The sequence below is a fragment of the Phasianus colchicus genome, chromosome 3, assembly GCF_987193195.1.
Source record: "Phasianus colchicus chromosome 3, bPhaCol1.hap1.1, whole genome shotgun sequence".
Taxonomy (NCBI): Eukaryota; Metazoa; Chordata; class Aves; order Galliformes; family Phasianidae; genus Phasianus; species Phasianus colchicus.
The window spans coordinates 13,457,629-13,477,957 of NC_143438.1; the positions used below are offsets into that span (position 1 = coordinate 13,457,629).

Genomic DNA, 20,329 nt, shown 5'->3' on the forward strand with positions numbered 1-20,329 from the left:
ATCTTGCCAACTGGACCCCTAATTAGAAAGAAGCAAAGCATTTCTGGTGAGTGGCAGATCAACTGAGAAATTCAGATCAGAATTACTCAGAATCCTGAGTCAAATTCAGTCAATAACTGAGCAGAATTAAAAACATCTTGAAACACAAGCATATAGAATATATTTTGATGCTTAATTGCTTATTTCTAATGGCTTTTTTATTTATTTAAGCTTAAGGAAATTGAATCAAACCATTATAAAAATGGAACTCTTAGTTATTTTGTCCCTGGTTTTGTTAAGAAATAAACGTTTACTTCTGTAGTCTTGGTTCTGCCAAGCAAAAAAAGTAATGATAATTGTGGTTTGCTCCCAAAGATACTTTATTATGTGCCCAGTGTTACCATTAGTAACATGTTCAACTTTGCATACATTGGTGGCTATTTTTTATGGTAAAATCTATACCTGAACTTTAAAGGTTATTTCAGCTCTCAAAGCAACAGTACCTAAAATGCTATACACTGAACTATGCTCTTTAGAGGCTGATTTTATGTACCTTACCTTTTTAAGAGGCCTAGACCACCAATTAAAGGAGATCTGTGCAGTCCTCACTGCAACTGAAAGTCCAGCCTTTGACAGTCCAGCTGCTCACGTGACGTAGAGCCTGAACTTTCCACTTGGAAACTTTAAATACCTGCAGCACACTTCACAACGCATTTTTAAAATTGTCTGTGTATTTAGCTCTACAGCTACCCTGAGCCCCTCTGCTCTGTGTTTGCAATTATGATTTTCAGTCACATGATGATCATCACAAAAATCTAGCAAGGCCTCTTCCTCTGTACTAGTGGGCTGGTACAACTAGATATTAGTGCCCAGGAAGGTTATGTTTCCTACAGTGACAGTGGGTACAAGTCCCACTCTTTCCCCAGCAACTTTGGCCAGTCATGGTTGTATTAGTGGAGAGGCTGCCTTACCATATGTCTCCAAAGTGGCTACTTCTCTCCTCTCTTGGTAGCCAGGTCCTGTCTCCAATAGTGCTACTGAAAAGCCAGCCCTGTTTGCACCAAAAATATATTGGAGTCCTTGAGGACTGGTGGCAAGACAGTGGGTGCTGCACCTTTGGGTGTGCTGAGACTCATATGGACAGAGACAAGTGAGGAGAAAGCAGTTATGAGTGCCTGGGGTCTCCATAGGGAATATGACTCCAGCAGTCTGTAGCACCTCCTGCAAATTGCTGTAGCTATTAGAACACTGCCATGGTGAAGCTTGCTCTATGGTGGTCTTCTGTCCTGCAACACAGACATCAATAGACTGCCTATTCTGTCCTCATAAAGGAAGCTTGTTTTGCAGGGGACATGATGCAAAGAGTCTGCAAGCTTGAGATATCTGAATGTCTTCCAACTTGTATTCCCAGAAGTCTTGTTCTAGGAAATAGTGTTGAATACACACACAGCACAAAGGGGTGCAGGGAGACTCAGCAGAAGATGGGATCATGCAAAACATCACCAATCTTGGAGTAGCGCAATTAAATAGCCTGCCTTAGGTCTTTTAACTCAAGTTGCAGTGATTTCTTCTTTAGGAAATCACATTGCCTGGGAAAAGCAATAATCTGATGTGTGTTAGATCAGCCACACTCTTGAGTCTAGAGGTTTATTTTCCAGTCTTCGTGTGCTCATGCATATGAATTTCAGGATGTATTTAGGCATAAGAGCCAGCTGATGTTAGTTCCCCCAGTCACTACAGCAACTGGATAGTCTTCATTTGCTAGTCTAGCAGCAAGAAATATGAGCAAACTTTCCCACATTTTCGAGCCCCCAAACTTTCCCTAAGTCTGAGTTCACAGCAGCCACTAGTCCCCAAGGCTGTCATTGCTTCCTGTTTGTTTAGGTTTAGACATTCACAGACATGCTTTGGGAATTGACTGTAGCAGAGCCAAGATATGAAGTTTGCTGAAGGAAGTTCTGTGGTGGCAGAAGGAACTGGAAAAAATTTCTCCCTCTGCTTTCCCCAGCCTAGATGAGTTATTGACAAGTTCAGCAGAGCCCTTGGCCTCCAGCTGCCTCTGTCCTGCTCTTTTTAATATCCTTAAACCTCAGCATGAGGAACCAGACTCCCTGCACATTTACTCTTGGGAATATGGTGACAAAAGTCAATGCACTCCCCTGGAGAGGTTAAAGAACCACCTTGAGAAACAAGTAAATTGGAAAAATAAAGCACAGCAATAAAAACGAGCGAAGGAAGAAGAGCACAAATGTATTAGTCATCTCTTAATTGCTCTTGGAGCCCAATATGTTTAACATCCTGAAATAGAAAGCCCGTCAGTTCAGTTCTGTACATTAGCAATTTAAAAAGAAAGTAAAGTAAGACCTCCTGAGAATGGAGTCATGTATATTTTCATATTGTCAAACGAGTGCTTTTCCTGTTTGCAATCTCTCAACTTAATACATCATGATATTCAGGACTTCTAGACAAATTCCATTTTGAACAAGAGGGAAGTGTTTTTCTGGGCTTCCAGGAAATGTATTTCATACTGTACGACCAGTGTGTGCCAACGTCCTACTAATATGAACTCTTGTATGTGAATAACCCTGAGAGCTGTGCAAGAACTCTCAGACTTCAATGTTTTCTTGCTTGGAAATCTTCCTTTTGAAGCCTGTACCTCAGAGGTGAAGGCATCTGTAGATCCATTCAATTCAGCATAGCTAGATTTTTTTGTCAATAAAATCTGTATTTTTTCCTAAACCATTTACGAGGCCAACTACCTCTCTCCCTCTTGCACAGTGTATATAACAAAAATTGCCTATGTGGGAATGTTCGGTTTGCATGTAGTAGACCAAGTGATCTTCCCTGGGGTTCTTTGTTCCCAATTCTTGGGTATATCAACTGTCAAAGAACGTTTTCCCCAGTGTGTCTGTCCCCATTTCCTTCTTCCCCGTGACTTCATTCTTTTCTCATTACTGCTTCATGCACTAATATTACTTCAGTTCCTGGGTGCTATTTCTTGGCACTTCACGTAGACGTGGTCAGCTCTGGTTTGGAGGCATCAGATCCTTTCTGCAGGACATGCTGAGGCTGTGAAGACAGCAACCTTTTGAAATCTGCTTGTGCACAAATTAATGGTAGGCACGGGGCTGATGTTGTGGGTTATTGTGTGACCCATAATTTTGCTTGGCGTTGCTGACATAACTGATCCCACAGCAGTAATCAAGCAGGTTTACATTCTTTAATGTGTTTCCCGTGAGGTGTTGCTCACGGTGATATTTTGATGGCAGAGAAAATTATGTATTGCAAAAAAACATTGTGCTCATAGTTACATGGCAGTGATTAAATGGTACCATGTTGAAGAATGGTTGTTGTGTGAAAATAACTGATATTTTAAACTGAAACTATGTTTTTAACTATTTTCTCTATTTTCTTTGAAATTTATAGCTAGTGCTGCTTTTTTTTCTTTTTTCTTTTTTTCTTTTCTTTTTTTTTTTTTTTTTTTTTTTTGCTGAGCGTTAAGACTCTTTGGCAGTATGAATTACTGTGATTTTTAGAAGTACTTTCTAGCAGTGGATTAAAAGGTCACTCTAAAAGGGGCCAAACATTACCAAGCCTTCTGATTTCTGGATCACCAATCCACTCTTTCTAGTAGTTGCTCAAGCGTCTATAAATGTACTGAAAATGTGACTGTTTTGAACAGAGAAAGAGCACACGTGCCTGGAGCAAAATCTAAAATCAGAACTGGAGGTCTAAAATCAGATTTAAGAGTTCAGATGAGTCTTCAGTTTTGGTCAAAATCCTTGCTCTCCACCATCAACACCACAGTGCCATCATATGTATTGGCATTCTTTTTTATTTCTAGCGCAGAAGCCAGCAGGACATGAAGACATTCAACTTCCCTAAGTTGATCACTGCTTGGAGAAAGCTTAGATGAACAGTGCCTAATGCTGTGCCAGTTCCAGGAAGGAGAATGAGAATTTCATTCTCCAGTGCTCCCAGTCTCCAAGCACTTAATCAGAGCTAAATTTGCAAGCAGCAGTCTCTCAAATGAGCTCAGCAGGGAGCAGTGGCATTTGCAGCATCTGCTGAGCTGACTTCCAGCCCTCCGCTACCAAGAACTTTAGTGGTAGTGCTGGGGATAGCAGGAACATTGGTGTCAAAGGGAAGAAATTTAGACAGTCTGTGGAAAGAGATGTTCAGATGCTGTTATTTTTCATGCTTGTTCTGTAATCCTCTATTGCTGAGGGCTGATGTTTAAAGCAAGGGTCACTGAAGGAGAATGAATGAGGTAAAACAGTATTTGAGGAATACCTGGAGAAGAGGATCCCCACTGTCAACTCTGTACAAAGGAACAAAAGGAAATTGATTGTTTCTCTTTTGTTTCCTGGTGTAATATCCTAGGGCTGTGGACTCTCCTCTCGTTATGTCAGGGTAACTGATCTAGAGTCAGCTGTGAGCAAAGGAAGCTGCTGGAAAAAAACGTTTCCATTAGAAATGCAGGATAACCACAGCATGCTGAGCTTCACTTTTGGAGCACTTGTTGGCTTTAGCAGTGCTGTTGAGCTGCAGTGATGGAGGGAGTTATCTCCTTGACAAGTAGATAACTGGCTGTGGTGTACCATATAGGAGAAATAGCCACGGGGCTCAAAGAAAGGGTTTTAACATCACTTTAAGCAATGCTCCAGACATGCGTGTATTTTACAGTCTGTGACTGAGGGAATTCTATCACCAGGCCATTTTGGTGACGATCTGTGCCTGCTGGATGGCCGCAACAACCAAATGAGAAGATCTCATCACAAACCGGTTGGAGAGAATACTGACATCATTCCTAGAGGGAGGAGTGCCATGCTGAGACTCTGGTTTCCTGGTGCAACAAAAGAGCAGGAAAAGGTTTTCTTTTATGGAACAACATTGAATCAAATTCAGTACTAGGGTACATTCACAAAATGTCCCATACCTTTGTAACTGGGCAGTTTTCTAACCTGAGAAAAGAGATGAGTCCTCCTAGGTAGGGAATCCTTCTAGCTGTCTAGAGTGACTATGAATTGTTTTGGTATAGAGTTTAAATTGTCCTTGGTAACATGTGGGGTTATTTTTATTAATTTTACCTTCCTGTAGCACCTTCAAGATGCCCAGTAGGCACAAAAAGTAAGCTTGACAGCAGGGGTGGAGAGGGGCACTTTTTTCTCCTTTTATTCAATTTTTAAGGCACACTTCTCAGTATTGAACAGGCAAAAACGTTGTTTATTGTGAACAACCCTAGATGTGGAATGTGCGAGATGTTTCTGCAAGCAGCAGTGAAAATACTTTGCTATGCATATGAGAAGTTTCCAATATACACTGCTAAAAGACTTTTTAACTTTCTTTCCTTTTACAGCTTGTACCCTCAAGCTCTTTAACAAAATCAACTTTTACTGATTTTTGAACGTTCATCTGCTTTTTATTTGAGGGTATCTAAGCTATTTTGCGTGTCTACAGTGATGACACAGAAGTAAGAAAGGTTCTTGTTGAGATGTGTGCTGATGGGTTAAGTGTTTGGTATGACTCTAGGGCAAACAAATTACCAGTGCAAACTTCTGAAGCTCCATAACAGAATGTAAATACCTAGAAAGACTGAATACAGACTGTACACACAAGCTCTAGGGGTTATGTTTGTTTTGTTTTCTAAGCCAAAGTCGACTTCATTTGAGCACAGTGAACTACGTAAATTATTTCTTTCTCCAAACAACTAAACTTCAAAAAAAAAAAAAAAAAAAAAAAAATCCCCTCTCATCCCTAGCACATACACACTCAGACCAAATAGATACCCCCACAAACACACGTAGCTCTTTGGGCAGAAGCACAGTCCTTGCAGCGAGCCACATCCCCTGCAGGATGAAGAAATCAACACTGAGATCTCCACTGAGCAGCACCCGCAGAGGGGAACTTGTTGCAATTTCATTCTGCAGCTGAAGAAACACAAAGTAGTGGCAGGGAGCCTTGGGGCAGCAGATTTAAGGGTTGGTTTTGTAAGCTGTTCCTTACTATCTGGCATTCATAAAATTTACCTTGAATAGCTGTTTTTTATTCTTGTTTTTGTTTTTTTTTTCTGCTAACCAATTAAACTCCTACCAGAAGAGCATCATGCTGGCCAAACGTTTTCAGACCATTTCTTGAGCTGCACTAGATGGTACCATCCATGCTGCAGCCCAATGGGTAGTGCTTTATTCCCCACTCCAGTTAAGATCTGCTCTGCTCCTTCCCAAGGCACTCTACTAACACAAGCAGTAAATTCTCTCCCCAGAGAGAGCTTCCCACCATCCTCTGCTCTGTTCTGAACAAATGAGGTAGGATTAAAAGAGAATAATTGCTTCTGGGCAGTCAGTTCCTGGCCAACCACGTGGCGATTCCGCACACTTTGGACAGAAGTTTTAATTTAATGCAGAGTTGCTAATCAATATTGAACACATGAATGTCAATGGCTGATAATTAATTGGATGTTTGTTTAAAAGTATTGCAGGAAGTATGTACTTGAAGCATCAAAGGTTGGGTTTCAGAACTTCAGATAACACTCCTGTTAATGTTTTTGGGAATTGCCAGTCTTCCAGGTCCTTTCCATTCATTCCCATTTACCCTGAAACTGTCTTCTACCCCTTCTTTGCTAGCAGCAGAAGTTGGAAGGCATGTGGTGAATGAATTGGTAGAAGGTGAAAGCAGTCTCTGGCACCTGAATGTGGTCCTGGAGGTCCTGGAGAAAGGGATTCCTTCCCAGCCTGAGCTACAGAGCTCTGGTGAGGTGCTACCGCTGTTCTGCTGCTCTTGGTCATTCCCATTACTGTGCCCATCTGCAAGCTGGTTTGATGCATTAAACCCTCAAAATTTAAACAGGAATTGGCAAAATGTGCTCTGAGTACATAATTTTGACCTTCCAAGAAAGCTATATCTCCCTGTGTGTCTGTTGCCTCTCTGTAAAATAAGGACAATGGGGCATTTTCAGGGGGGTTATGTAAGTTTGTTAGTATTCTCCAAGGACTTGGATGCTGTAGTGCAGTGTGGATGAGGCCATGAGGAAAAGACGAATTCTGTCCTCACCACGGGGGCTGGACAGTATGCCATGAGGAAGGCCAATAGTCTCATGCTGAGCTTTGACAAGAATAAAACAATATATTAAATGACTGCGGATTGAGTGAGTACTTTTCATTCTTTGCATCAAAATAAGGAAGTAAAGCCAGAGAAGAAGTCTTATGTAGTATTTATTGAAGACTAATAAATTTCTGGATAAGGATTAAGGTGGGTGATTTGCCTTAGCTTTCCGTGAGGGATTGAAAGCTTTCAAATGCTACCCACAAGCATGTATGTTGAACTAAGACAAAGGAACTATGCAAACAACAGGAAATCAGCTCTGTGGATTTTATGTCCGTGTGATTGACCAGCTGGTGGATGACTCAGCCCAACATGGACAAGTTGACAGAGTGACAGGTTGATCTTCTCTGGGTTGATCAATGCTAGGGGTGTGGGGCTCCTTCGCCAGGAGTTGGACAAAAAATGGCTTGTCCTACTCCTTGCCTTATGCTCACCTTCACCATTTCTAGATAACTCCTGTGGCCATTATCTTGGGCTGCCGTCTGTCTACAGACAGTCCTGGTGTCTCCTTTCTTCCCTCTCATTACTACAAAATGTCTCTAAAGACCCTTTGGCCTTAGACTTGGTGAGTTCTGGGGGTTGTTCCCTTCTACCCCCCAGTTTTAAATCACTCTTTCTTTCAGTGAAGAAAGTGGCTAGCTGCAGAGTGACAGGCAGCAAAGAGCAGCATCTGCATGGGGAGTCCCATAGCTTTCCATTAATTCCTGGCAGAGCACATCCTATAGGAATGGTGTACATGTAGTGTAGTCAGGTTTGGCCGAGTACAGTGGATTTTCAGAAAATGCTAAATATACATTTTTAGCAGAAGGGCTTTTCCACTAATGAATAGGAAAACCTTAATTTGCAGAGAGGAGGGTGCTGGGATTGTTTGAAAAACAATCACATTGCATCATTTTACACAGAAAATTAGAAAATGAACAACTTCTGTCACCCTCACCCTGCAGAAATGGCCCCAAACTTATGCTTTTGTGTGAAGGGTACACAGCAGCTGATGTACTGCAGCTCTGCCTGCACTATCTTGCATTTGTGTTGTTGCTGGCAGCAGTGGCCTGAAGCTGTAAGAAGATTTAAAATTGGTTATTGGAACAACTTGATAGAGCCAGGAAGAAAACCCAGCAAGTGTTAAGACCTGAAGGTGAACTTGCATCTCTGAGAGCTCATTTATTTGGATACTGGCCGTGCCATAAGAGCTACTATGTCTCTGTACAGACCTTTCTAGCCCTCAGCGTTTTAAGGAGAGTGTGTTGGGCATCATAGTGCTGTGGCCCCATGGATTAGGAGTGAACTTGGAAGAGCATAAGAGAAATACGCCCTGATTAGTGTAGGGCTTGGAGGCTGAGGTCTGCTCTGATATGGTAGAGCCATGATGGTGCCTCATCTTTACCTTCCTGGGGCCAACTCAGAGGTCCAGGTAGCCTCCGCTCCAAGGAAAGCCTCCTGTATTTAGGTGCTTAAGTGTTCTCCCACAGGTCCTAAGCACTGAGGAATGCAGAGATGAATTGTATCAAGCTGACCCTCTTCTTTCCTGCTGCCTCGTGTCTCTCACTCCTCTTCCTGCCCAGAGATGTGTCCCACCATTAGCTCCTCTTCAGAAGATCCCCAGCAGTTTCTGTTGTGCTGATTCAGCTGATGAGAAAAAAACCTTTAGAAGAAAAAGACCACATTGCTTTTTCCCTGGTGGAATTATCACCACGGAGGACTGTCAGATTTCAAATCAGAGTAGGTGGCAGTATCCTACTGAACATCAGGTGAGACAAAATCTTAAAATGACAACAAAACTACATAATAATTAGTGGAGAATTAATGGGATTCACAAATTTCTCTGCTCCTCGCAGTCACCAAGTGTACAGTGCCAGGGATTGTTTCCATGCGATGCTGACTTTTGCATTTGTCACTTGTTACTTTTTTCTTTGAATGTGGCAATCAGAAGTTTTTTAAAAAAAACTACTTTTCCTCAACCTTCTTTGAAAGCAATCCTAAATCATGCTCTTGCTCACAGATTCCCTGATAATTCAGGAACAAATGTAGGGCTTGAGTCCATTGTTTAAGAATTGCTATATATAGTATAACTAACAGCTAGAAGAAGAGGCTATCGGCCTCTGCTTTGGGCTAACCCTGATCTGGTTAGTGAAATTCACAAATGAAGTTGAATGTCTCAACTGTGCTCTTGTGATCTGTACATCCTATAGTGAAGAACATGTCTCATTTATTCCAGCATCTTGCTCTCTTCAAAAACGCCTACATCCTTATTTTGCTGGACATAGGACATAGACCTGTTGGAGCATGTCCAGAGGAGGGCCACAAAAATATTTCAAGGGATGGAACACCTCTCCTATGAGGACAGGCTGAGAGAGCTGGGGCTGTTCAGGCTGGAGAAGAGAAGGCTCCAGGGAAACCTAAGAGCAGCTTTCAGAATCTAAAGGGGGGCTGTTGGAAAGAAGAAGACAGACTTTCTTGCAGGGTCTGTGATGACAGAATAAGGAGAAATGGTTTCAAACTTAAAGAGGGGAAATTTAGGTTAGATGTAAGGAAAAGAGATGGTGAGGCACTGGAATATGTTGCCCAGAGAGCTGGTGGAAGCCCTATCCCTGGAGGCATTCAAAGCTGGGCTCTGAACAACCTGATGCAGCTGTGGATGCCCCTATTCACTGCAGGGGAGTTGTACTAGATGACCTTTAAGGATCCCTAGAATCTAAGGATTCTATGATGCAGGGTTTATATTTTACAAGTTGGTTTGTAAAGGGGTTTCTCTCTGCTTATAGCTAGCCTTTGTTCTATCAATTAAAGGAAAAACTGAAAGAATGATGCAAACTCCAGTAAAACGTTTTTCGCTCCTTGCTGTTCCTCTTAGGCAAATGATGCAATACCTGAGGCCATTGGCACACTGAACTGATCTCACAGTTGACTAATGAGGAGCCAGAGAAGCCAAAGGTGAACATGAACCATATAATGGGCTTTGATGCCTTTGTGTGACTTCTTATGATCAAGTAGTATTTCATCAGCAGAAAAGACCAGAAGAGATTATATTCCTCTGAGACTCCCTAATTTTAGATTACAGAGTGAGTTAGTCAGATGAGAGTTGTTTAAAATGAATAGGAACTTCTTTCTATGCCCACTTGGGAATTCCTGGCTTCAATAACAAAAACCACTAATAGAGCATAGTGGCAAAGAGAAGGCTGAAATTCTCATTTCAGTCAATTTCTGCCCTCATTTACCCCAGTGTAGGCATACTCCTTCCTGGTGGCCTGGCTTTGCTGCAGCCAAGGACACTGGGTCACTCCTGGCAGATCTCTGCTGATGCTTGCACTACAGAGCATCCTGCCCAATCGCAGATGGAAAAATCCATATTTTAATATATTTTTTAACAGAATGCATTGCATCCAGTGGTTGAGGCACTGTAATTACAACAATTCATCACTGTCCTCAGTATTGCTGCTTTGTAAAATAAACAGTGGTCTTACAATCCTTAAAAATGTGAAGGCCTTAATCAGCTTTTTCCTGGTTACAGTTATCGTCCTCAGTAGGTGCTCAGTTAATGGTCCCTCCTTCACTGTGAAGACTGAAATAATATTTGGAATATAATGGAGTTAATTTCAAGGTGTCTTGTTATATCTATTGGAACTCTTATTTTAGCTCATCCGATGTCATTAATGACACTTTTGAGGGAACGTGGGTTTCTTTGACATTGTACTCTGAGACTTATTGATTAACAGTGACAAAATCTGGCCTGACTTGTCTATCTGGAGTTTCAAGTAAAAAGCTGCCGGTGCAGCATCACCACCTAATTGACTGAATAATTTCCCCCCATCAGATATCATAAAGATAAAAGAGATCAGGGACTAATTGTTTTCTAATGGAGATAGCTGATGTGCAAGCCACAGTTGTGTTAACCGAGGAAAGCAAGAGTGCTGTTTGCAGAGATTTGGATGAAGTCAAGCTAAGCGTCCCTAAATGAAGAGTGGTCCATGCAGAGCAGACCCACAGTGTGTTACCAGCCTTTTGCATGAGGTGTTCAGGAGCCAATTATTGCTTCTTTGTGGAGAAACCCAAGGGCTCTTACGAGACCAAGGCAAAACCAGTGCCTGCTTGCTGTGCTGCCAATGGAAGGGTCAGGTTTTGGACATTAGGAAAAACTTTTTCTTAGGACTAGTAATTGGAACAGAGCTCCCAGAGAAATGGTGGAGTCATCATCCCTAGAGCTATTGAAGGAACATGTGGATAAGGCACTGAGGGACATGGTTAGTGGGCATGGTGTTCTTTGGTCGACAGTTGGACTAGATGATTGTAGTGGTCTTTTCCAGCCTTAATGGTTCTATAAACGCATCCACATGCCGCCTGGGGGTTGGCATGCCTATGGCTGCTGCATCCTGCTGCTGCCAGTGAACAAGTAAATACTAGCTTGTATTCAAAAGCTAAATCTCATAAGTCAATTCAGTGTCTACAGAAGAACTGGAGAGGAAATGGCAAGGGTCTTGAATTTCTTCCAGGATAACGTCACTCAAAGATTAGTAGAAACCAAGGCTTCCTAGGCTGAGTACCTTAATAAATATTCTGATCTCTGAAGCAAGCCTGTAACATTCCCACTATTTGTGTGTGAACTGCAAGGGGTCTTTCATTACACAGACTCTGACCTGAGATGGACAGTGCACCCACATGCTCAAGCACCCTCTCTCCAGAAGCCCATATTCTAAGATCCCTGTTCAGCAGCCCATGCTCAGCCACACCCAGGTCCCTAATGATTTCAGACTGGTTTAAGATCTAAGGAATAAAATTTAATCTCTCTTCATAAACTTGTCTAATTATCTGTGCCTTGGCTCTCAGTAGCCTCAGAAATTGTCGTATTTCTGAATTGTCTTTGCCAGCACCCTGGGGCATGGAGCTCCTTGCCCTACAATGTTCACCCTCTCTCATAATTTTGAAGTCATCAGCAATCCCCTTGCTGCAGTGACGAATCAAGGAGAACAGTTTCTACACCTTGAACCACTCATAATTTATTTTGCTTCTTCATCTCCTGTGTTTAGCTTCTCCTTAGAGTGACAAACCCAGGGGGTTCCATCACTTTAACACTGAACCTTTCTAAGCCTTTGATGTGCTCTATTACTCTCTTCTGAAAAACTTCTGCTTATTCAACAGCCGCTTTTAGGGTAAGCCGCACTGAGCGTGCTGTTCCAAGAGGCCGGCCCATTCATTCATCTTACAGCATTGTGACCTTTTTTTTTGCATTTATCTTCATCTCATTCCTTATAAATCCTTTTTGTTTCCTTTTCACTGGAGTTGGAGATCGAACATAAATCTTCAACGAGCTGCCTGGGTTTGAAAAATGTGTCTCTTTCCCCTATTTTATCTGCATGTTTAGGAGTAAAGAAAATCCTGTGGGAGGAGAAGAATGCAGTTTGTTCGTCTGCCCTGCCCACCCACACGTCCTGCTGCCCCTTGCCCTGTGAGATCCATCATTTCCTAACAGCCTGGGGGGGCTCTCGCCAGCCCTTCAGTTGCTTGCTGACAGCTCTGTGCTGCAGCCCAGACTCTTTTACAGTTGCCCTGCAATCCTGCTCTCACAGCAGAAAGTTCAGAGCTTTCTTTACTGCTCTGTGCAGATTTAAGGGATTTAACTTAGAAATATGCAGTCTTGGTCTGACTGGGGCATACGCTGCGGGTAATTCAGAGCAGAAGCAGATCGCTTTATTTGAAATAAAATCTGCTTCAGCATAAAGGTCTGAGATCATCTGAAAAACACTAAGCTTGTTTTGTCCTACTACAGTATTTCTTCATGGACTTTTGTTTCTGCATCTTGGCAATACTGCAGTAAATAAGGAAGTCACAGAGTTCAACTATGGACAAATGTAAGATATCAGCTGTAAATCTGTGGAAACATTTGACATCAGAGCATTATTAATCTTTAGTCTCATTAAGGTCTAGTGGATAATTACAGTCCCAGGCTCTTGCATGTAGATTGATGTGTTTGGATACTGGGACTTACAGTTATGACTTTGTGCCGGTAGAAATACAGATTACTACAGCAGCCTAGAATAGATTACCCACAGGGACTGCGGAGTCTCTTGCTGGAGATCTCTAGCAGCCACCTGGACAGAGGCCTGGGCACTCTGCTTTGGGTGTCACTGCTGGAACAGGGGTTGAATGGACCCAGAGGGCCAGCCTCAGCCCTTCTGGGAGTCTGTGATAGCCACGGCCTGGATGCTGTTTTGTAGTGTCAGCAAGTTTAACATTTGTGAACTGCAGGATGGAGCAGGAACCTGAAAGCAATACAGCTTCTCAGTTTACTGTGCCTCACTTGCAGACTAAAGCCTGCATGAGAAAAGAGGGAGGCTCATGCTGCATTCAGGACCCAACACAGGTGAGATGTTACATGCACAACAGGCTCAGCAGCCTGCCAACAGGCTCAGTTCGCAGCAGCTGAGTCTGACATGGGCTGTAATAAAGCAGGCTAGGAAGCAGTGGTGGAGCCCTCACCTAAACCAGATTAGGATGCTGAGCTCATCCTGGTCTGGAAACTGGTACAAAACGGAGCGTTGGACAGAGCCAGAAGAAACTCTTGTTTCATTGCTGGTTGCCAGGTAGCGTGAGCCTCATGGAAGGTTTATTATCCAAGTAACAAAAGAGAAGGGTAAGTTTTCACTGGCACAGAAAGATTACACTGTTGAAGTCTATCTATGCACAGTTGTTTTTTTAACTCTTATTGCTTTCTTCTGTCTTCTCCTCTCTACAAACAGAGAATGTCAGAAATCGGAGAGAAAGGCAAAGCTCAGCCTGTAAGAGAGGCAGAAACTTGATTTCAGAGTGGTTTTAAGACACTTCAAAACTTATCTAGCACAGGGAGCTCCAGTGCTAGAAGGCAGTGAGCAAGATAAATTTTTGTTATGCAAATTAGTAATAATAATAAAACTGCTAGTTGCTTTTATTTTTACCCTCCTCCCTCACACAAATAAAAGCTAGTTGCTTTTATTTTTACCCTCCCGAAAAGAATGAATTCTATTGCTGCGGGGCTTGCCAACAGGGGAGAGCCTCACTTTACAAAATAATTGTCCCCTGCTGCAGTGTCCTCATCGCCCATTGCCTGCCACAGGCCCCGCAGCGAGCTTCCTGCTCCAGCTGGCCTTCACACTGCCCCTTGGCTGCTCTCCTGCCCCTGAGGAGCTATTCACAGGCTCCGAAAGGCCAATTGGCCCCACGCGTGCACTTGTGCTCTTGCACGGACCGTGCTTGCCTTTGCCTTGGTCTCCAGCCTTCAGAGCCTGGAGGTCGGGCTGCCTGGTGCCACTGGCTGATGGCATCCAGCACCACGTCAGTGCACCTTGCTGAGGGCTTGCATTCAGCACTGGGAGTTGTTCCATGGAGGAAAAATTGTTTTCAAAGGGTGAGAAAGAAGAATGGCTATGCTTTTTTTAAACCTGACAGGAATGCTTCCTATGCAGGCCGGTTTTTGCATTGTGTTTTCTTCCTCTCCTCTGGGACAAACGCCTGTGTCTCTTTGTCAAAAGGAAGGATGTAGTTGCTCACAGCCTGGGGGAGAGGGAGGCTGCTCTGGTGTCTTTGTTTTATTTGTTTGTCATTTTTGTAGCCTGGTTTCTTAAGATAAGCAGTTTGTTGAGCCATGTCATCTGTTTGTCTTCCTACACAATTCTTCTTAGTTTTATTGGCAAATTTCATTCTAAATTGACAGAGGTACTTGAGATATCAGTGATGCTAGATGTCTGTAAGTTTTAAGGAAATGATGATAGATAAGCAAGAGAGACTGTGACGACTTCCTTACTGTGGAACATGCTAATAAAGTGGTCCTTTGCATCAGAAAACCCTGAGGAAAAAGGAGGTGCCTGTAATTCTCCTTATTTTAATAGAGAACTATCTGACATGCCAAAGTGCATTCAAATAAATAATGTGTTGTCAAGTTGTGTCTAGCACTCAGTTAACCATGCATGCGGGCAGATGGAGCATACAGGGCATGCTTTGGAGGAAGGGTAATAGCACAGCTATTGCAGTGGATTTTCTTGTTTGAAAGGAGCTGCTGTGCTGATGATGTGGTGCTGTTCTGAGCCTCACTACGAGTGCTCACCAAGAGCAACAGCATGAAGAGCAAGGGCACTAGTTGCAGAAAGGACAGTGGGTCAAAATCACTGTCGTCATCTCCTATAAATCTCACAGTTCTACCTTCAGGACTAAAACCAAAAACTGCCCAGTGTGCAACTTCTGTGTGCAACAGCACAGACCTCAAATTGCTGGCACTGCATTCCCTCGCGCTTGAAAACCCACTGTCTGTATTTTTAACTGCACTTAAGTTGCATACTGTCAGGAGAAGTTAGAAACTCCATCTCTTTGGATTCAATGATATTGATGACCCTTTAAATATCAGAGAGCTGCTTGTGGCTCCTGGGCTTTTGCATACAGGCAAGGAAGATCCTGCGCTGTATTATGGCCATCTTGTGCTCTATTCGTGACAGTTTAGGTTAGATAGCTGGAATAAAAAAAAAAATTAAAAAAAAAAACTTTATTTTTTTAGGTGTTCTTAATCCACTAGATGCCCATGAATAACATTTACGATGAAACTCCTACCTGCTGAGAAGTGAGGGAGGCACGGGAACATCTGCCACTGTGCGTGCAAATGGCAGGTTTCAAGTATGTGCGACTGTGATGGGGGGAAAAGAGAACAGGGACCTCGAAGGTGCACCTGGCTTAGGTGAAATGTCAGACTGTTGCAATTTATAAAAGAACAGATGTGCTTGCCACAGGGTAGGTGCCCTGTGCTCTGAGAGGCCTTTTTTGGCATGGATTTCCATTCCCACCCTGAGTCCGTGATCCTACCTTAGCTATGTCAGTTCATTGCCCCATAGCTCCCTTCAGTGAGCCACCTGACACAAGCAAGTGGAGTAGGGCTCAGTCTGATGGAATATACTACAGAGGCAGCTCAATCTTTGTCAGAGGAGAAAGCAAACTGTGCTGTTCCTAAATGATCACGGTAGTCTGTACAAATGGGAGTACTTGTATCTTGAAAAGTGAATGCTGTCCAGCCTTCCTTTGCCAACCTGTGACTGAGGAATCTCATTCTAGGAGCAGGAAGTGCAGAAAGACGAGGTTCTAATTTAGACCTCCAGCAGAGAACATGAAGACTTACAGAATAAATAGTACAAACATACCAGTCAAATTTCTTTTATACATAGCACCATTTGGGGATCTTAGTGCATTATTAGCTGTTATTTAGGTGTTGTACAAGCGATCAAACTAGATTACCTTTGAGATTTGTGCTGTTTGGATGGAATAATTGGGCTTTATTGGCTATCCTCAAGTTCAGGAGGCAATGGGACAATGCTCTCAGACCAGACATAGGGTTTGAACTTTGGGTGGTCCTGTGTGGACTCGATGATCCTTGTGATTCCTTTCCAGTTTGGGATATGCTACGATTCTGCCCCACAGTCTGAAGCACTGATTACTAGGTTTAAAAAAAAATTGAAAATGGCATGTTTGGATTCCCAGGGTGTTTTACAGGAATTTCACATATCTACATGTTTTGCAGCCACTCTACCTACTACAGAGTCTCTGTGACTGGTTTGTGAGTCCTAAAAGGGGACTGGGAGAAGGCTTTGTTCAACAATTCTTGGCTTTGGCAGTTCTTGACTTTAAGAGGGAAACTGGAGTTAAGGAAGATAAAAGGGTGAACAGATATTTGTCTGCTGAATGTTACACGCCTGGTACTGGCAGTCAGGAATCATGAATCCCTGTCACAGACTTAGCATCAGCATGATGTGAGACCTTTGCCAGTCATTGCTTCTCCTAGCACCACCACCACCACCACCACCACCACCATGACATTGCCCTGGGGAATGTATGACACGGAGTAGTGTGCACATCAGTCTTTGAATGCAAATTTATGATCTCTGCATAAAAACTTGCCCAGATGACATGATAATAGTAATCATAGTAGTGCAGTGAGGTTTCTTTGGTATTTATGTGCACAGCATGATAGAGAAATATATTATTAGCATGTGTTTTGCCTTATGGTGATTTATTCAGGCTTTTAACCTTGCTGTTGAAATTTCACACCTTTAATTGCTATCTGTGTCAGAAAATGGATGTCACCTACATATTCCCCAGCTCACTGCCATACGCTAATTAGCTCAGAGGACAGCTCCAGTGAAACTAAAGCCCAGTAATAGGTGGGGATGGTAAAAAGTGAGTTCAGCCAGAAGTCAGGAGGTCTGCTACAGCAGGCTCTGCATCATGGAACAAAATAGACAACACCTGTTTTAAATGACTAGCAGTCAGTTTCTGAAGACTTACGTTCGTAAGTATTGCACAACATACCAGAGTCACATGCTAACCTGATAGAGCAGACAGCAGTGCTCAGGAGCACAAATACACATACTTTTTCTGCTCTAGCTTAGAGAAAACCATTTAATGCACCTTTCTGAAAAATCACTTGAGAAAAATAACAGTCTTGCACAACACAGAGGCTTAGAGCCAGTCCCCATAGCATCTACCATCTCATCTTAACATGATTTGCCTTCAAATCCAGAGGGCTACATGGGGCACTTCCCCCTTTCATTTCAAGAGCTTTTCTCCATCTTCCCAGTAAGAATGATGACAGCAATATTCAAAGCCTAATCTACTGAGCTCAAGCTATCAGTTTACTTGTGCTGAATTGGTGAGTTGTGCTTATCATTTAAGTCAACTTCCTAAATTTCAGGCAAACAATACAAGCTCACTTGAACATTTTCATGAAATACCACTGGAGCTGTGGGGACACTATCTACTCATTTGTTTTTACCTCATCTCTTTCAGTGTTATTCCCACTATATTGCAGCTGGTTGGTGATACCAGCAATCTTCTTCTGCCCTTGCTGACTGCTCAGGGTCAGTTGTCTTAAAGGCTCAAAATGGATGTGCTGCCTTTTTTCGCTTGTAGCAAAGGTACACAGTAAACCAGAAAGTTTAAGAAAACCATACAATTACAACACAGAGCAGCACACAGCTACTTGGTAATGCATTTAAATGGAGACTCCAAAACACATGTATACCCATTCCTTAATGATTAAACAAAATGCCAACAGCTTGAGTGAGCTGTGAGAGCCTGGGTTCTGCAGAAAGCCTTGCTGTCTTTCTCTTGGTTTCAGCAAACAAATAGAGCTTGGAGTGCACTTAGCTCCTGTGGAGAGAATCAGCACAAAACAGACGCGTCTTGAAGACCTATTTTGAGGACTCAACCAGGGCTTAATTGGTACATTTTGTGGTAGATCATTATCAGGGATGAATTCTGCTTCAAGAGAGTACTCCAGATTAAGGGATTTTGTTTGTTAGTTATTTGTTTCAAGATCTTCATTTTCATGTTCAAGGAGAACAAGCTGAATTCTCTTCCCTGGTACACCAGTAGTTGTTCTGCAACTTCCAGTGAATTACACTGCTCAAATCCTTTAAAAATGGGGAGGTTTCCATGGCATCACTAAAAGACATCCTCTAAAGGGAATGTCATTGCCCTTGCACAAATGAAGGTAGAAATCACCCAGAGAATTTTCATTTTTCCCATGTTTCACAGGAAGTAAAAAAATAAAGGAGGCCTCTCTTGAATGCAGAGACCCCAGCCTACATCTGCAGAAGCAGCAGTTAGAGAAATTGTCTACTGAGTGTGGAAAAGAAACTGTGAGAAAGTGCTGGATTGTGAGAGCTGCTGCTCTTTCAGCTGCAGTGTAGAACGATGCCTTCAGATGTAAGCTCTGAGGAGGTGGGTACTCCAGGTCTTACACCCAGGTAGCACATAACCCAGATGCCATGCCTCCCTCCTGGGACAGCTGAAGGCAGCTCTGTTTCCAGACTATGAATGCAATAGTCCTCTCTAGGCTGGCACTGGCCCTCTCAGATGAGGTAACTCAGGAAAGTGCTGCTCCACACTGTGTAGCTAAATTGGGGATTACAGTCAGCAGCCCTCCGTACCCAGTGCGGCTCCTCAGGAAGCCTGTAAATTCACACGTCTTCTTTTTTAAGGGGATGCCTGGAAGGTATTCGTGGTGAAGAAGGCAGTGGCTGCTGTGACTAGTTTAATTAGTGCTTATGCACACTAATTCTACTAAATTTAGCACCTGGGTCTGCTAATCTAGCACCCAGCTGGAGGGCATCGGATATCAAAGGAAAAAGGAAAGTAATTGCTCTGGCCCTGGGGATTAAACAGTAAAATTATGATGGAGAATTGAGTCAATTGAAACATTTTACTCTCTCAGGGGAAGGAAAAAAAAAGGGTGGGGGGGGACAAGGGGAAGGAAAAAAAAAATTGTTACAATTGCCTGGGAAACAACTAATATATTGAATATCTGCTTGACATGTACACCCAGCATAATACATGACATTATTGAATTGTTCTTGCATTGAATCACAAGCAGGATTTTACAGACTGATGCCATTAATTAACATCTATTAGTTATCTAGAAGTAAGAGCATCCCAGCTTTTCTGCACGTGAGCTCTCCAGCAGAGAGTAGAGGTCTTCCATGGGGACTGATAAATCACTGTCCCACATTCTGGTGAGAAGAAGGTAGACATACACTCTTGTGTTATTACCAGGAAGGGCATTCAGTTAAATAGTTAAATGTTGTTTTTCATACTCCCTCTAGAGACTTTTAAAAACTTGTTCTTACTGGGCCCTAAGGAGTATACATCTTCTGATAGCCTCAGAGGGATTACAGGCAGATCCTCCCCAGGGCATCAACCGACTCTGAGTAGCACCAAGCTGAAGATCCCCAGAGTGTGCTCTAGTGCCTTTCATCCTTATCCCTAAAAATCAGGTCAATGAACCTGGGCTCTGCACTCAAGTACATCTCTTCTCACTGTGCTGCTTCCTCTCCTCCTGCAGCACATTTCTGTGTGTGAAACCGTGGCCCCTTTTCTCCCCACATCTCCAAGGTGAGGAGAAATGCCCCATTGCCTGCTCAGCTGTCCTGCTGCAGGCTGGAACCACTTGTCTTAAAATCAGAGTTGTTAAGATTGGAAAGACCTCTAAGCTCATCGAGTCCAACCGCCAACCCATCCCCATCATGCCCACTATGTCCCTCAGCGCCACATCTACATTTTTCTTGAACAACTCCAGTGACAGTAACTCCACCTCCCCCCTAGGTAGTCTGTGCCTCACCACTCTTTCTGAGAAGAAATTTTTCCTAAGGGCAGGAAGTGTGGTGGAAACCTGGCCCCGCTGAGTCTTGGTTTCGTTGTTCTTCACTCAAGCCTCACTGTGCCAAAGCACAAGGAATGCATG

General features: G+C 43.0%; 1 protein-coding gene across 2 annotated transcripts in view; it reads left to right on the forward strand.

Annotated features, from left to right (window-relative positions):
• PXDC1 (PX domain containing 1) overlaps positions 1-20,329 on the forward strand; it is a 191,341-nt gene that overhangs the window by 161,101 nt on the left and 9,911 nt on the right. The window lies entirely within an intron of this gene.